The sequence below is a fragment of the Cetorhinus maximus genome, chromosome 23, assembly GCF_964194155.1.
Source record: "Cetorhinus maximus chromosome 23, sCetMax3.hap1.1, whole genome shotgun sequence".
Classification (NCBI taxonomy): Eukaryota; Metazoa; Chordata; class Chondrichthyes; order Lamniformes; family Cetorhinidae; genus Cetorhinus; species Cetorhinus maximus.
The window spans coordinates 61,258,792-61,276,791 of NC_135901.1; the positions used below are offsets into that span (position 1 = coordinate 61,258,792).

An 18,000-nucleotide genomic window follows, 5' to 3' on the forward strand; every position below is an offset into this window, starting at 1 on the left:
GACCTTCTACTCCCTTTAAACTGTTCCCATTCACAAATATCAAGGGGAATTTTTGACTGATTATGGAGCACCTGTAAATGGAGAAGAAATTGGAACCAGTCAGAGAACGTCTGTAAATGGAGGAGAAATTGTGACGGTCGAAGGAGAGTCTGTAACTGAACAGCAATGTGACTTGTCAGAGAGGGTCTGTAAATGAACAGCAATGTAAATGAGCAAGAAATGGCGTGGTCAGAGTGTGTCTGTACAGGAAGTAGAAATGGTCACAGAGACCCCTTGGTTACTTATGGGAAATTTTGGAGTTGGATGGAGTTGAGAGGGAGGAACATAGTGATAGGCTAAAGGGATAGATGGATAGAGCGAGAGAGAAAGAATAAAAGAGAGAGGGAGAGAGAGACCAAAAACTAATTAAAGAGGAGAAAAGGAGTCAGATTCCATGTGGCAGATAAACAGAATTTTTTTTAAGTATATACTGCTTTGACAGTTAGTGGTCCTAGAAAAGAAAAAAACAGCTGATGTCTGATCAGGAAAGAGGAAGCTGGTGCAGGGGCTTCAGTTAGTTTAACACAATCTCAGTAAATGGAGTGATACACAGACCAGCCTCCCATGCGGGTGAGTGGCAGCAGCAAGAACCACATGAAAACAGGAGATTGTGGAAGGTCCAGCAGTGTCAGGACCCAAGAATACAGGACCGACAGAGGTTATTCAGCCTATCAAGTCTGTACCAGCTCAAAGACCAACCCAGTTCATCCCACTCCCCCTCTTTCCCCGTACCCCCCAGTTGTTAACCCTAACAAAAGCCTGAAAGGTTGACTCTCTCTCTCCACAGATGTTGCCTGAGCAGCTGAGTATTTCAAACATTTTCTGTTAAATTCTTGGGAAATGAGTTTGTTGAAGAAACAACCCCAACCACCTGCCCTCACGCATCAAATATAAAATTAGTAAACAAACACCGACCCCCCCCAACCAATATAAAAGGAGTTTTGTTTTAGAAACAAATATATCTCTACAGGCTTTTCATTCTTGGTGTGTGGGCATTGGTAGCAAGTCTATTAATTATATTGCGCATCCCCAGTTAGTCTTTGTGCAGGTACTGATGGGCCACCTTCTCCTTGACCCACTGTCTAGTGAAGGTGCCCCCACAAGGTCATGACGTAAAATCCTGAGATCCACTATTTTCACTCAGCGATAAAGGAGCAGTGAGAATATGCACAAGACAAGGTGTGTGACTGAGTTGGAAAGATGGGGATAAGGGTGTTCCCCAGCATCTGCTACCTTTCTCCTTCTACGTGGCGTAAACCTTAGGGTTTGAAGGTTCCATAAAAATTCGGTTGTGTTGCTGATGTATAAAATCTTTGGTCATCACCTTGTCCCGTCTCACTCTCTCTCTCCTCAGGTAGGGACAAAGACCAGATGGCAGGTTCCACTCCCGTGATCTTGCTGGCTGTATCAATTGAATTAATAATGATAATATGGTTGGCGCCAATCATAATCGGAGCTCGGAATATGATTTTGTGTTTAACAACGTCACGGTTCAATGGCGCTGCAGTTACCCAGCATTCACCGAGAGGCAGAATATGCTCTATCTTCACTTCGGGAGATCATCGCGCAGGCGCGGTTCCAGTCTATGGGCGGAGCATGCGCATTGTCAAGTTGTGGCAGGAGCATGCGCATTGTCAGGTTGTGGGCGGAGCATGAGCATTGTCAGGTTGTGGCAGGAGCATGCGCATTGTCAGGTTGTGGCAGGAACATGCGCAGTTGCGGTGCAGGGCGGAGAGTCGCGGTCGGGTGGGTTCAGGGAGGAGAGCAGAAGAAGAGTGGAGCCAGCGGGCAGGTGAAGGCGAATGGAACTGGCGAGCGGGTGGGACGCCTTCATAAATATACACTGCAGGCCTCAAACTACGAATAAGAAGCATCCGACCCCGCGTTTGCGCCGATTTGGCGTTTGTCACGATATCAGGTGCGATTGATGCTCGTCATCTTTTTGGGACGCGTACAGTTCTGCGCATGCGTGGCCTTCATCTTTATCGGGGGCAATGGGCAGCAGTGCGCATGTCGGTCCGCCATATTTATAGGGGGCAATGGGCAGCAGCTGTGACCACAGTTGGAGCAATTAAAACGAGGAATTGTCAGCAATCCAGAATTAGAGAAAGTGAAGATATCTGGGGGGGACTGAGAGACTGGAGGAGATTACAAAGGAATGGATGAGAGTTTCAGCAGCAGATGAGCTGAGACTGGGCTGGAGTCGGGCGATGTTACTGAGGTGGAAATAGGCGGTCTTGGTGATGATGTGGATCTGTGGTTGGAAGCTCATCTTGGGGTGAAATATTTCACCATGGTTGTGAACAGTCTGGTTCAGTCTCAGACAGTTGTCAGGGAGAGGGATGGAGTCGGTGACTGGGGAGTGGAGTTTGTAATGGGGACTGAAGACAATGTTCAGTCTTCCCAATATTTAAATGGAGGAAATTTCTGTTCATTCAGGACTGGATGTCAGACAAGTCAGGACAGTGTGTTAGTTGAAGGGGAACTTGGAGGTGACGGGGTTCACGTACACCTGCTACCCTAGATCTTCTAGCGCGTGGAGGTTGAGGGTTCGGGAGATTCTGTCAAAGTTCTGGTTGAGTTGTAGAGATATAAAATCCCCCTGCTTTACCGGGTGACTCTACCACCTCTCTCATTCTTGCTCTCTACCCCTTTTCCCAGAGGGTCCAGAGTCTTGTGTACACCCAGACCGGGTGGCAGGTTCCCTTCCCTGAAGGACATTAGTGAACTAGTTGGGTTTTTTAGGACAATCCAGCAATTTTCATGGTCACTTTTTCCTAGTGCCAGCCCCACAAATTCCCAGATTCATTCAGCTCAATTTCACAACCTGCCTTTGTGTTTTTGTGGGTTCTCTCTCTCTTTCCCTTTTCTCTGTTTTAAATCAATTTCACAGGGTATTAGAAGGGGAGGATTTGCATTTGGGAAACTGAAACCAAACATCACATCAGGATCTGACGGAGCCGCCCAATTTATCGTAACCTAAATATCATCAGATTTTGAACATGGAAGGAAAAAGCACCGTTCACAGTGTGGAGAAACTGTACATGTTTTCTGTGTGTGGACGAAGCTTCGTCTGATCATCTGGCCTGTCAGAACATAAATCCTGTTACAGCCAAGAGAAACTATTGAAATGTGGGGATTGTGGAAAGGGATTCAATTACCTGTTTGAACTGGAAGCAGATCGACGTACTCACACTGCGGAGAGACCGTTCATCTACTCCCAGTGTGGGAAGAGACTCAGTCTCTCATCCAATCTGCTGAAGCATCAGTGAGTTCACAGGGCAGAGACCGTTTAGTTGTCCAGACTACAGGAAGTGCTATATAAGTTCCAAAGACCTGAAGTCCCATCAATGAGTTCACATTAACAAGAGACATTTTAAATGCCCAGACTGCAGGAAGTGCTTTAAAAGTTCTGGGAAGCTGATGTTCCATCAACGTGTTCACACTGACGTGAGACCTTTCAGGTGCTCTCACTGTGGAACTGGGTTCAGACAATGAAACCAACTCACTAAAGACCAATGTGCTCACACTGGAGTGCACCTGCTCCAAGTGTGGGAAGGGATTCACTCAGTCATCTGACTTGTTGAGATACCAGCGAGTTCACACTGGGGAGAGACCGTTCACCTGTTCCAAGTGTGGGAAGGGATTCACTCAATCACCTGATCTGCTGAGACACCAGCGAGTTCACACTGGGGAGAGACCATTCACCTGTTCCAAGTGTGGGAAGGGATTCACTCAGTCATCTGACCTGCTGAGACACCAGCGAGTTCACACTGGGGAGAGACCATTCACCTGCTCCAAGTGTGGGAAGGGATTCACTCAATCACCTGATCTGCTGAGACACCAGCGAGTTCACACAGGGGAGAGACCATTCACCTGTTCCAAGTGTGGGAAGGGATTCACCCAGTTATCCAACCTACTGAGACACCAGCGTGTTCACAAGTAACTGCAGTGATTGGATTTTTCTGTTAATCACATCCAGGACTGAACCATGTTCATTGGGATCTGTTTCTGCTGATGTTAATAAACCCCAGCCCAGCTATTTTGGTTAATATCTGGATAAAGTCAACAAATCAGCTTTAAATTAAAAACCTGTGTTGAACATACAAGATAGGATCAGGAGGAGGCCATTCAGCCCCTCAAGCCTGCTCTGCCATTTAATAAGATCATGGCTGATCTGATTGTGGCCTCAACTCTGGATTCCACCTACCCCGATAACCTTTAACTCTCTTGTTAGTTAAGAATCTATCTACCTTTGCCTGAATGATAACCGATGACCCTGCCTCCACCCCTCTCTGGAAAAGAAAGCTCCAAAGACCAACAACCCTTCGAGAAAAAAAATCTCCTCATCTGTCTTAAATGGGAGACCCCTTATTTTTAAACTGTGTCCCCTAGTTCTAGTCTTTCCCACAAGGGGAAACATCCTTTCAGCATCCACCCTGTTGAGCCCCCTCAGAATCTTATATATTTCAATAAGATCACCTCTCATTCTTTTAAGCTACAATGGGTACAGGTCCAGCCTGTCCAACCCTTCCTCATAAGATAAGCCCCTCATCTCAGGTATCAGTCGAGTGAACCTTCTCCGAACTACGAACACACATATCTTTTCTGAAATAAGGAGACCAAAACTGTACACAGTACTTCAGATGCTCACTAACACCCTGAACAACTGTAGCAAAGCACCCCTACTTTTATAGGCCATTCCCCTTGCAATAAAACAACACCATTTGACTTCCTAATCACTTGCTGTACCTGAATACTAACATTTCCTGATTCATGTAGCAGGACACCCAGATACCTCTGTATCTCAGACTTCTGCAATCTCTCTCCATTTATATAATTTGCTGTTTTTCTATGCTTCCTGCCAAAGTGGACAAGTTCACATTTCCCCACATGATACTCCATCTGCCAAATTTTTGCCCACTCACTTAACCATCTATATCCCCTTGCAGGCTCCTTAGGTCCTCTTCACAACTCACTTTCCTGCCAATCTTTGTGTCATCAGCAAATTTAGCAACCATACATTCGGTCCCTTCATCCAAGCCATTGCTATAGATTGTAAGTAGTTGAGGCCCCAGTATTGATCCCTGTGGAACTCCACTCGTCACATCTTGCCAGCCTGAAAAAGACCCAGTTTCCCTCTTCTGCTTCCTGTTAGCTAACTAATCCTCTATCCATGTGCATGTGTTACCCCTTCTCAATTCGGGACAAAATTAAGTCATGTGAGCAAATGTGGGTTAATTCAGGAACACCAGCATGGAATTGTTAAGGGAAAATTGTGTTTAATAAACTTGCTTAAGGTATTTGGAGAGGTAACAGAGTGGGTGATGAGGATGCTGCTGTTAATGTGGTGTACATGGACTTCAGAATGGGATTAGAGAATGTGCCGCACAACAGACATGAGCAGAGTTAGCTCATGGATTAAAAGGGACAGTAGCAACATGGATACAAAACTGGCTGAGTATAGGAAACAGCGAGTCATGGTTAATGGATTTCTTCAGACTGGAATAAGGTTTATAGTGGAGTTCCCCAGGAGTCACTGTGAGGACTCCTGCTCTCCTGAACATATATAAATGACACAGACCTTGGTGTTCAGGCTCAATTTTCAAATTTGTGGACAGAGTCTTGAGTGGGCACAGAGTGAATAGCGGCTTCCCTTCCCTGAAGGACATGAGTGAACCAGTTGTGTTTTTATGACAATCCAGCAGTTTTCATGGTCACTTTTTCCTCGTACCGGCTCCACAAATTCCCAGATTCATTCAGCTCAGTTTCACAACCTGCCTTTGTGTTTTTGTGGGTTCTCTCTCACTCTCGTTTTAAATCAATTTCAGAGGCGAATAGAAGGGGAGGATTTGCAGTCGGGAAACTGAAACCAAACATCACATCAGGATCGGACGAAGTCGCCCAATTTATCATAACCTGAATATGATCGAATTTTGAACATGGAAGGAAAAAGCACCGTTCACAGTGGGGAGAAACCGTACACGTGTTCTGTGTGTGGACGAGGCTTCAGCCGATCATTCGCTCTGTCAAAACACAAGCGCAGTCACACTGGGGAGAAACCGTGGAAATGTGGGGACTGTGGGAAGCGATTCACGTGTCCATCTGAGCTGGAAATTCATCGGCGCAGTCACACTGGGGAAAGGCCGTTCACCTGCTCTGAGTGTGGCAAAGGATTCGCTCAGTCATCCCACCTGCTCAAACACCAGCTAAGTCACACAGACGAGAGACCTTTTAAATGTGCAGACTGCGTAAAGTGCTTTAAAAGTTCCGGAGAACTGATATCCCATCAACGTGTTCACACTGACGAGAGACCATTCAGGTGCTCTCACTGCGGAACTGGGTTCAGGCGATCATCTGACCTCACTAAACATCAGCGCAGTCACACTGGGGAGAGACCTTTCACCTGCTCCGAGTGTGGGAAGGGATTCACTCAGTCATCCAGTCTTCTGGCACACCAGCGAGTTCACACAGGAAAGAGATCTTTCAAATGCCCAGACTGTGGGAAGTGCTGTAAAAGTTCCAGGAACCTAATTACACATCAACGTGTTCACACTGATGAGAGACCGTTCATGTGCTCTCAGTGTGGGGCTGGGTTCAGGCGATCATCTGAACTCACTGTACACCAGCGAGTTCACACTGGGGAGAAGCCGTTCACCTGCTCTGATTGTGGGAAAGGATTCACTCAGTCATCCAACCTACACAGACATCAGCGAGTTCACAGGTCACTACAGTGATGGGATTTTGCTGTCAGTTACTTCCAAGACTGAACCATGTTCATTGGGGTATGTTTCTGCTGAAGTTGGTAAGCTCCAGGACAGATATAGTGGTTCATATTTTGGATAGAAGTAAAATAAATCAGCTTTGTGTTAAATAAAGTGTGTTGAATCTTTTTACTATTTCTAATGCAAGTTAGTTCCTTTTGAAGGTCTCTCCCTCTTCCCTGTCTCCTCCATCTTCACCTCCAACAACAAGTGTGAGGAGCTCATGGAGCTTCTTTGTTACTAAGATTGAGACAATCTGATCAGCTGCCTCTGCTGCTTCCCTCACTTCCACTAACCCACCGGGACAAACTGTCTCTAAAATTCCCCCTTGTCTGAGCCTTGAACCCACATCTTTCTTTAGTTTCTCTCCCATTCTTATGCCCTCCCAGTGCTCATCTTGTCCATGAGACCCACCTCTTGCTCCATTGACCCTATTCCCACTAAACTGCTGATCACCCAACTTCCCCATGTTCACTGATATTGTTCACAGTTCTCTCTCTTCACGTACTGTTGATCTCTCCTTCAAATCTGCAATCATCACCCCCTCCTCAAAAATCAAACCCTTGACCACATCATCCTTGCAAACTATTGCCCAATCTCCAACCTCCCTCTCCTATCCAAACTTCCTGAACATGTGTCACCTCCCAAATCTGTGCCCAGCTTTCCCAGAACTCCCTGTCTGAATCCCTCCAATCAGGTTTCTGCCCCTGTCACTGGACGGAAACAGCTCTGATCAAAGCCACCAACTACATCCTATGTGACTGTGACAAAGGTACACTATCCCTTCTCAACTTGTCTGCAGCCTTTGACAAGCTTGACCACACCATTCTGCTCCAACACCACTCCACTGTCATCCAGCTGGATGGGGCAGCTCTCTCCTGGTTCACCTCCTGACTCCCCAAAGCCTGTCCACCATTGAGAAGCCACAAGTCAGGAGTGTGATGGAAAACTCCCCACTTGCCTGGATGAGTGCAGCTCCAACAACTCTCAAGAAGCTTGACATCATCTAGGACAAATCAGCCCCGCTTGATTGGCACCCCATCCACAAACATTCACTCGCTCCACCAATGATGCATAGTAGCAGCAGTGCATACCATCTACAAGATGCACTGCAGGAACTCACCAAGCCTCCTTAGACGGTATCTTCCAAACCCATGACCACGACCATCTAGAAGAACAAGGGCAATAGATACATGTGAACATCACCATCTGGAAGTTCCCCTCCAAGCCGCCCACCATCCTGACTTGGAAATTCCTTCACTGTTGTTGGGTCAAAATCCTGAAACTCCCTCCCTAACAGCACTGTAGGTGTACCTACGCCACATGGACTTCAGCGGTTCAAGAAGGCAGCTCATCGCCACCTTCTCAAAGGCAATTAGGAACGACAATAAACACTGGCCCAGCTGGCAACGCCTACATCCCAAGAATGAATTAATATGAAAAGAAGATTGATGGTCTGATGGCTATTTGTGGAATCTTACTGTGCACAAACAGGTAAACAGTAACAATTTGTATTTATAGAACACGTTTAATGTAATAAAACATCCCAAGGTGCTTCAGAGAAGCATCCTGAAGAGAAATTTAACATCAAGTCACATACCATATTAGAGTAAATGGACAAAACCTTCATTGGAGAGGCAGATTTTAACAAGGACCTTTAATCAGGAGAGAGAGCTGGAGAAATTCAGGGAGGGAATTTCAGAACTTCATGCCAGGCATAGCCAACAGTGGTGGAGTAATTAAAAGCTGGGATGTTCAAGAGGCCAGAATGAGAAGGGCACATATATCCCTGAGGGTTGAGTGATGGAGGTTGCAGGGGTAGGGAGACACGAGGCGACAGGGGGATTTGAAAACAAGGATGTGAGTTTTAAACTTGAGGCATTGCTTGACTAGGAGCCAATGTATGTCAGCGAGCCAAGGGGTGATGGGTGAACAGGACATGGTGTGAAAAAGCACACGGGCAGCAGAGTTTTCGATGATTTATGTTTCTGCGTGGGGGTGGGGTGAATGTGAGAAGCTGGTCAGGAATGTATTGGAATCATCAAGTCTCAAGGTAACAAGGGCAGGGATGAGGGTTTGAGCAGCAGATAAGCTGGGGTCAGGTGGGGACATGCAATTGCATGGAGATTGAAGTCCCTGGGGGACACTAAGTCGAAGGACTGTGCAGAGGAAAGTGAGTTTGGAGATGGGGTGGAATTTTAGGGTGGTGGGGTCAAGTGTTTTTTCAGGTGATAACAGTGGATTTGAAATTGAGAGAGACAGTACCAGAAGAAAGATAGAGAGAGCCATTAACAATATCAGCTGAGATAGGGAAGCTGGGTGATCAGTAGTTTAATGAGAATGGGGTCAATACAGCAGAGGACAAGATGAGTAGTGAGAGGGCATGAGGGGAGAGAAACTGGGGAAAAATGTGAGTTTGGGGCTCTGACAAGGGGAACTTTAGAGACAGTTTGTCCCGGTAGGCTAGAGGAAGGGAGGGAAGCAGCAGAGGCAGCTGATTGGATTGTCTCAACCTTAGTGACAAAGAAGCTCCATGAGCTCCTCACACTTGTTGTTGGAGGTGAGGATGGAGAAGACAGGGGAGAGAGAGAGAGCCCGTCAAAAGGAACTGACTTGTGTTAAAGATATGAAAAATGTTCAACATACTGTGTGTTTAATACAAAGTTGATTTATTTGACTTCATCCAGAATATTTAGCACCTCCAACATGGTTGGAGCTTTTCAACATCAGCAAAAACAGACTCCGATGAAATTTGTTCAGTCCTGGATGTAATGAACAACAAAATCTAATCACTGTAGTTAATTGTGAACTCGCTGGTGTGTTGGCAGGTGGGATGACTGAGTGAATCCCTTCCCACACTCAGAGCAGGTGAATGGTCTCTCCCCAGTGTGAATTCGATGGTGTCTAAAAAGGGTGGATGAATCAATGAACCCCTTCCCACACTCTGAGCAGGTATACGGTCTCTCCCTGGTGTGTCAGCAGGTGACATAACTGAGTGAATCCCTTTCTACACTCGGAGCAGGTAAACGTCCTTACCCCATTGTGAATTCGCTGGTGTACAGTGAGGTGAGATGAGTGCCTGAATCCGGTCCCACAGTGAGAGCACCTGAACGGTCTCTCGTCAGTGTGAACACGTTGATGGCACAACAGTTCCCCAGAACTTTTAAAGCACTTCCCGCAGTCCGAACATTTAAAATGCCTCTCATCAGTATTGAATCGCTGGTGTCTCAGAAGGTTGGATAACTGAGTGAATCGCTGCCCACATACAGAGCAGGTGAACGGCCTCACCCCAGTGTGAACTCGCTGGTGTCTCAGCAGGTTGGATAACTGAGTGAATCCCTGCCCACATACAGAGGAACAGGTGAACGGTCTCTCCCCAGTATGAACTCGCTGATGAGTTTCGAGCTAAGATGGGGAATTGAATCTCTTCCCACAGTCCTCACATTTCCACAGTTACTCCTCAGTGTAAACACTGCTTTTTCCTTCCATTATCGAGCTTGATGGATCGAGTGACTCTGTCAGATCCTGATGCGATGTTTGGTTTGAGTTTCCCGACTGTAAATCCTCCCCTTCTAATACCCTGTGAAATTGATTTAAAACAGAAAAAAGGGAGTGAGAGAGAACCCACAAAAACACAAAGGCAGGTTGTGAAATTGAGCTGAATGAGTCTGGGAATTTGTGGGGCTGGCACGAGGAAAAAGTGACCATGAAAACTGCTGGATTGTCATAAAAACCCAACTGGTTCACTAATGTCCTTCACGGAAGGGAACCTGCCACCCGGTCTGGGCCTACACAAGACGCTGGCCTCTGTGGGAGGAGTGCGAGTGTGAGAGGAAGGGCAAGAGAGAAGCGAAGGAGAGAGAATATCTTGACCCTATACAAATAGAACAGAAATACATCAGGTTCTTGCAAACCATCAACCTCCACTACCTAGAAGGACCAGGGTAGCAGGTGTGAGTGAACACCATCACCTCAAAGTTCTCTTCAAAGTTACACACCGTCCAATACTGGATGAGCAGAAATTTCCTTCATTTAAATATTGGGAAGACTGAAAGCATTGTCTTCAGTCCCCACTACAAACTCCACTCCCCAAATACCTACTCCATCCCTCTCCCTGACAACTGTCTGAGACTGAATCAGACTGTTCACAATCATGGTGAAATATTTCACCCCAAGATGAGCTTCCAACCACATCTCCACATCATCACCAAGACCACCATTACCTTCTCAATGGGTAACAAGAGATGGGCAGTTTATATAATAGACTTGCTACCAACGCCCACACACCCCGAATTAAAAGCCTGTACAGAAATATTTGTTTCTAAAACAATACACTTTTTAGAAGAACATAAGAAATAGGAGCGTGATGCTGCACCATTTAATAATCTTCTACTTCAACACCATTTCCCCATACTATCCCCAAATTAATTAACCTTCTGTAACTATTCTCACATCCTCTGAGATTTGTAGATATCTTTTATTTCTCTACTTTCTCTCATTGTCTATCCTTTGTCATTATAACTTCACTCATTGATCACTTCCTGTTTCCCCCTCAATTTTACATATCATTCATTGCTTTCTTTCTGTATTCTCTCTCTCTCAGAATCTGTGGGTTTGAGAGTCCAGAGTCAGCAACTTCAACACCTCATTAAGAAGCATATGCTGAGCAGATTCTCTGTTCTCTACTGTATCGTATATTGATCCATAAATCAGAATAAACATGTAACTCCCATGTGTCCAGAGTCACTTACACGAGGTCAGCCCACGGGATGGAACCTCGGGTGCCCTGAGTTTGATTTCTGGTGTCTCCAGTCCCGGCTGCCTCCTTACATCAGTATCCCCTCACTTTTATACCCTGTAGTGATCCAGCTCTGGCCCCTGATTCATTGTCTTCTCTGCTGGGTTTTGGCAGGAAGTGAGGAAAAGACAGCTGGAATTTCTCGAATCTGTGATTCACAAGGACACATTCCCTGTTTCCCAGCAATTACTTTTCTTCAGGAATGTTCTCATTCTCCCTAAACCCCCCTGCCCATTGTTAATTCTGTTATTTCTGATAGTTTCACAATTATAGGTATAAACATCACACATTATAATCTGATCTATTCCTCACTCTGGTTTCAGTTTATAATATGGTCAATAACAGACAAACTCTGTCCTTTTCCCTGAACTGATTCGAGTTTCCAATGAGCTGATTCTGTGCAATGGAATGTCTTATCAGTGTTGCCGTGGTGACCTGTCTGCAGTAAAGAGCTTGTTTGAGTTTCGAACTCAGACTAAACTTCTCTATCTCATAATACACGTTATACCAGACATTTTACCTCAAAGTATTTTAGCCATGTTACAAGGGGTTCAGTAACATAAATCTTTAAATTTGAAGGACAAGTTTAAAATGCTGTTTGAACCTGTTACTCCATTTTTATTTATAAAATTAATTTGTAAATCATTGGTTAGGCTGCATTTCGAATATTGAGTCAAATTCTGGGTATCTTACAACAGGAAAGATGTCAAGGCCATGGAGAGAGTGCAGGAGATTCACAGAGACGATACAATGGATGAGGGGCGACAGCACAAAAGGAGGCCATTTGGCACATTGTGCCTTTGTCAGCTCTTTGGAAGAGCTATCTGAATAATCCACTCCCCTGCTGTTTCCCCATGGCCCCGGTCAATGTTTTCCTTCAAGCATTTCTCCAATTCCCTTTTGAAAGTTACTGTTGAATCTGCTCCCACCAAACTTTCAGACAGTGTATTCCAGATGATAACAACTGACTGTGGAATGAAATGTTTTCTCATGGTGACCTGTCTGCTGTGAAGCTCCTGTTTGAGTTTCGAACTTCATTCCAATTTCTCTTTCCCATGAGGAGAGACTGGAGAAACTGGGGGTCTTTTCATTAGAACAAAGCAGGATGAAAGGAGATGTGAGCAAGGAGTTCAAAACTGGGTCAAGTACATGGTACAAAATATTCCAGATACTCCTTGTCCTTCAGGATCAGTGTCCAGGGGAGAAGCTGATGGGTTTATCTCATCATCATCGAGGTGAATGGCTTCTGTCAGAATCAAACACTCTCCAGTCAAACACAGCACGGATTAGATACAGAGTAAACCCATCAGCCTGTCCCCCGGATACAGATACCGAGGGACAGGGAGTGTCTGGGACAATGACATTTCTCACTCAGTAAGGTAGAAATTGATCCTGTATCTCTCCCCATTAATCCTGAGCTCCACACGGCTCGAATCCTCCTCCTGTTTCCCTCCCTGTAACAGCACTGAGCTAAAGCCAGCCCATAATGAGCAGGGCTCAGGGAGAATGGTTACTAGGCACTGCAGTGATGTCATAAAGCAGCATCATTCAACCCAGCTGGTCCTCTCCCTGTCCCTTTAAAGGTGGAAAACTGGGACATCCTGTCTCCAAACACATCCCACCCTGTTCACACTGACAATCCCAGGGTGGAGAACTGGGACATCCTGTCTCCAAACACATCCCACCCTGTTCACACTGAGAATCCCAGGGTGGAGAACTGGGACATCCTGTCTCCAAACAAATCCCACCCTGTTCACACTGAGAATCCCAGGGTGGAGAACTGGGACATCATGTCTCCAAACACATCCCACCCTGTTCACACTGAGAATCCCAGGGTGGAGAACTGGGACATCCTGTCTCCAAACACATCCCACCATGTTCATACTGAAAATCCCAGGGTGGAGAACTGGGACATCCTGTCTCCAAACACATCCCACCCTGTTCACACTGAGAATCCCAGGGTGGAGAACTGGGACCTCCTGTCTCCAAACACATCCCACCCTGTTCACACTGAGAATCCCAGGGTGGGGAACTGGGGCATCCTGTCTCCAAACACATCCCACCCTGTTCACACTGAGAATCCCAGGGTGGAGAACTGGGACATCCCGTCTCCAAACACATCCCACCCTGTTCACACTGAGAATCCCAGGTTGGGGAACTGGGACATCCCGTCTCCAAACACATCCCACCTTGTTCACACTGAGAATCCCAGGGTGGAGAACTGGGACATCCTGTCTCCAAACACATCCCACCCTGTTCACACTGAGAATCCCAGGGTGGAGAACTGGGACATCCTGTCTCCAAACACATCTCACCCTGTTCACACTGAGAATCCCAGGGTGGAGAACTGGGACATCCTGTCTCTAAACACATCCCCCACTGTTCACACTGAGAATCCCAGGGTGGAGAACTGGGACATCCTGTCTCCAAACACATCCCACCCTGTTCACACTGACAATCCTAGTATTTGGGAGGTGACAGCACATTGGAACAGTATAGGGAGGAGCGGGAGCTTGGAGATGGGGCAGTAGTTTGCAAGAATGGTGGATAAAAGGTTTATTTTTGAGGAGGGGGTGGTGATGGCAGATTTGAGGCAAAGAACAGCACCTGGAGAGAGAACCAGTAACCATGTCTTCAAACATGGGGAAGTTGGGCCATCAACATTGTCATAGGAATAGGGTCGATGGAGCAGGAGGTGGGTCTCATGGACAAGATGAGCACTGGGAGGACATGAGGGGAGATGGGAGAGAAACTGGAGAAAGATGTGGGTTCGGACATTGGGGAACTTTAGAGACAGTTTGTCCCGGTGGGCTAGTGGAAGGGAGGGAAGCAGCAGAGGCAGCTGATTGGATTGTCTCAATATTAGTGACAAAGAAACTCCATGAGCTCCTCACACTTGTTGTTGGAGGTGAAAATGGAGGAGAGAAGGGAGAGGGAGAGCCCTTCAAATGGAACTGACAGAGATGTTTAACAGATTCAACACACACTGTATTTAACAAAAAGCTGATTTATTTAACTTCATCCAGAATATTAGGAGTCGATGAACATCAGCAGAAATGGGCCCCGAAGAACATGGTTCAGTCTGGATGTGATTAACAACAAAATCCAATGGCTACAGTTACTTGTGAACTCGCTGGTGTCTCAGCAAGTGGGATGAGGTAGTGAATCGATTCCCACAATTAGAGCAGATGAACAGCCTCTCCCCAGTGTGAATCCATTGGTGAACGGTGAGCTCAAATGATGTCTTGAATCCAGTCCCGCAGTGAGAGCACCTGAATGGTCTCTCGTCAGTGTGAACATGTTGATGGTATATCTGGTTCCCAGAACTTTTATAGCACTTCCCACAGTCTGGGCATTTAAAAGGTCCCTCATCAGTGTGAAGTCGCTGGTGTGTCAGCAGTTGAGATGATTGTGTGAATCCCTTCCCACACTTGGAGCAGGCGAACGGTTTCTCGTCAGTGTGAACACGTTGATGGTACATCAGATTCCAAGAACTTTTATAGCATTTCCCACAGTCTGGGCATTTAAAAGGTCTCTCCCCAGTGTGAAGTCGCTGGTGTGTCTGCAGGTGGGATGACTGAGTGAATCCCATCCCACACTCAGAGCAGGTGAATGGCTTCTCCCCAGTGTGAATTCACTGGTGTACAGTGAGCTGAGATGATGTTTTGAACCCAGTCCCACAGTGAGCACCTGAATGGTCTCTCGTCAGTGTGAACACGTTGATGGCACATTAGTTCCCTGGAACTTTTATAGCACTTCCCACAAACTGGGCATTTGAAAAGTCTCTCCTCAGTGAGAACATGCTTGTGTGTCAGCAGATGGGGTAACTGAGTGAATCCATTCCCACACTGGGAGCAGGTGAACGGCCTCTCTCCAGTGTGAATTCTCAGGTGTACAGTGAGATCAGATGATGTCTTGAACCCAGTCTCACAGTGAGAGCACCTGAACATCCTCTCATCAGTGTGAACACGTTGATGGAACATGAGTTCCCCGGAACTTTTATAGCACTTCCCACAGTCTGGGCATTTAAAAGGCCTCTCATCGGTGTGAACTCGCTGGTGTTTCCGCAGGTTGGATGACTGAGTGAATCCTTTACCACATGTGGAGCAGGTGAATGGCCTCTCCCCAGTGTGACTGCGCTGATGCTTTTCCAGGTCAGATGGGTATTTGAATCCCTTCCCACAGTTCCCACATTTCCACGGTTTCTCTCCATTGTGACTGCATTTATGTCCCATTAGGTCAGATGATTGATTGAAGCCTCGTCCACACACAGAACACGTGTACAGTTTCTCCCCACTGTGAACGGTGCTTTTTCCTTCCATGTTCAAAATCTGATGATATTCAGGTTACGATAAATTGGACGGCTCCGTCAGATCCTGAGCTGATGTTTAGTTTCAGTTTCCCGACTGCAAATCCTCCCCTTCTAATACCCTGTGGAATTGATTTAAAACAGAAAAAAGGGAGTGAGAGAGAACCCACAAAAACACAAAGGCAGGTTGTGAAATTGAGCTGAATGAATCTGGGAATTTGTGGGGCCGGCACTAGAAAGAAGTGACCATGAAAACTGCTGGATCGTCATAAAAACCCAACTGGTTCACTAATGTCCTTCAGGGAAGGGAACCTGCCACCCGGTCTGGGCCTACATAAGACTCTGGTCTCCATAAGAACTGAAGTAATAGGAACAAGAGAAGACCTAACACCCCGTCGAGCCTGCTCCACCATTCAATACGATCGTGGCTGATCTTGGGCTTCATCTGCAATTTCCCACCCACTCCCCATGTCCCTCGACTCCCTGAGAGACCAAAAATCTCTCCATCTCAGCCTGAAATATATTCAATGATGGAGCATCCACAACCCGCTGGGCTGGAGAATTCTATGTGACAGAAGGAGAAAAGGAGAGAGAGAGAAAGTCAGAGAGAGGAGTGGGAGAAGCAGGGGGTGAGGAGAGGGCTTTTCATAGACCTACAAATAAACCAGAACTTTGACAGAATCTCCCAAACCTTCAACCTCTACCCCGGAGAAGGACCAGGGTAGCAGGTGGATGTGAACACCATCACCTCCAAGTTCCCCTCCAAGTCACACACTGTCCTGACTTGTCTGACATCCTGTACTGGATGTACAGAAATTTCCTCCATTTAAATATTGGGAAGATTGAAGCCATTGTCTTCAGTCCCCACTACAAATGTCACTCCCTAGACACCGACTCTATCCCTCTCCCTGACAACTGTCTGGGACTGAACCAGACTGTTCACAACCATGGTGAAATATTTCACCCCAAGATGAGCTTCCAACCACATATCCACATCATCACCAAGACCACCTATTTCCACCTCAGTAACATCGCCCGACTCCACCCCTTATTTTCAAATTCCTGTATGGCTGCTCCCTGTTGCTGGAAGCTCCTCCAACATAACAACCCTCGGAAATATCTGCGCTCCTCTAATTTGGCATACTGAGTGTTCCTGATTTCTATTGTTCCACATTCGTGCCCATTCTGTCACTTTCCAAGGCTCCAAGCTCTGGAATTCACTCCCTAAACCTCTCCCATTCTCTACCTCATTTTCCTCCTTTAATTTACTCTGTAAAACCCACTTCTTTGACCAAACGCTTGATCACCTGCCCTAATATCTCCTCATGTGGCTCAGTGTCAAACCTTGCTTTGTAACATTTCTGTGAAATGCCTTGGAACATTGTCTTACATTAAAAGTGCTTTATAAATACAAATTGTTCTTGTTGATTTGGACATATATCACTGTTCCTTCATCATCACTGGGTGAATAACCTGTAACTCCTTACCTAACAGCATCGTGGGAGCACCTTCACCACACGGACTGCAGCGGTTCAAGAAGGTCAAACATCATCTTCTCCACAGGCAACTGGGAATTGGCAATATTTGCTGGTATCTGTGGAGAGGGAAACAGAGTAAACATTTCAGGGTTCGCAGAATGATTTACAGGGAGTAAAATTGCTGCAGAATTTGGTGATCAACATAAGCTCAGAAGTGGAATAGAAATGGACTATAGCGCAGGAAAAACAGTTCCTGACTATGAAAGATACTGTGGGAAGATAAAGCTGGGAAACCAGCAGCACATGGTCAGGGGATGGGCAGCGGAGGAAACCTCATTGAGACACAGTCAGCAGAAGTAACAATAAAATACTAAACATAACTCAAATAGATCCATTATTAGAGACAGAGGAAGGTGGACAATGGTAGAGAGGTGATCAGGGAGGGCAGAGGTGAAACAGAGCAATGGATGGACATGGATTCAAATCCTCAGTAAAGGAGCCACACCAGTCCCAGAGACTTGGAACCTCTCACAGAAAACATCACAGCACTAAAAGCTCTAAATTGTAGATGGATGGTGAAAAATACTCACCTCTGAAAGAATATCACCATTT

At 46.3% G+C, this 18,000-nt stretch overlaps 1 pseudogene; it reads right to left on the reverse strand.

Moving 5' to 3' along the window:
- Positions 1 to 1,945: 1,945 nt before the first annotated feature.
- The window catches only part of LOC144698070 (uncharacterized), a 106,494-nt pseudogene continuing 90,439 nt past the window's right edge, over positions 1,946 to 18,000 (reverse strand).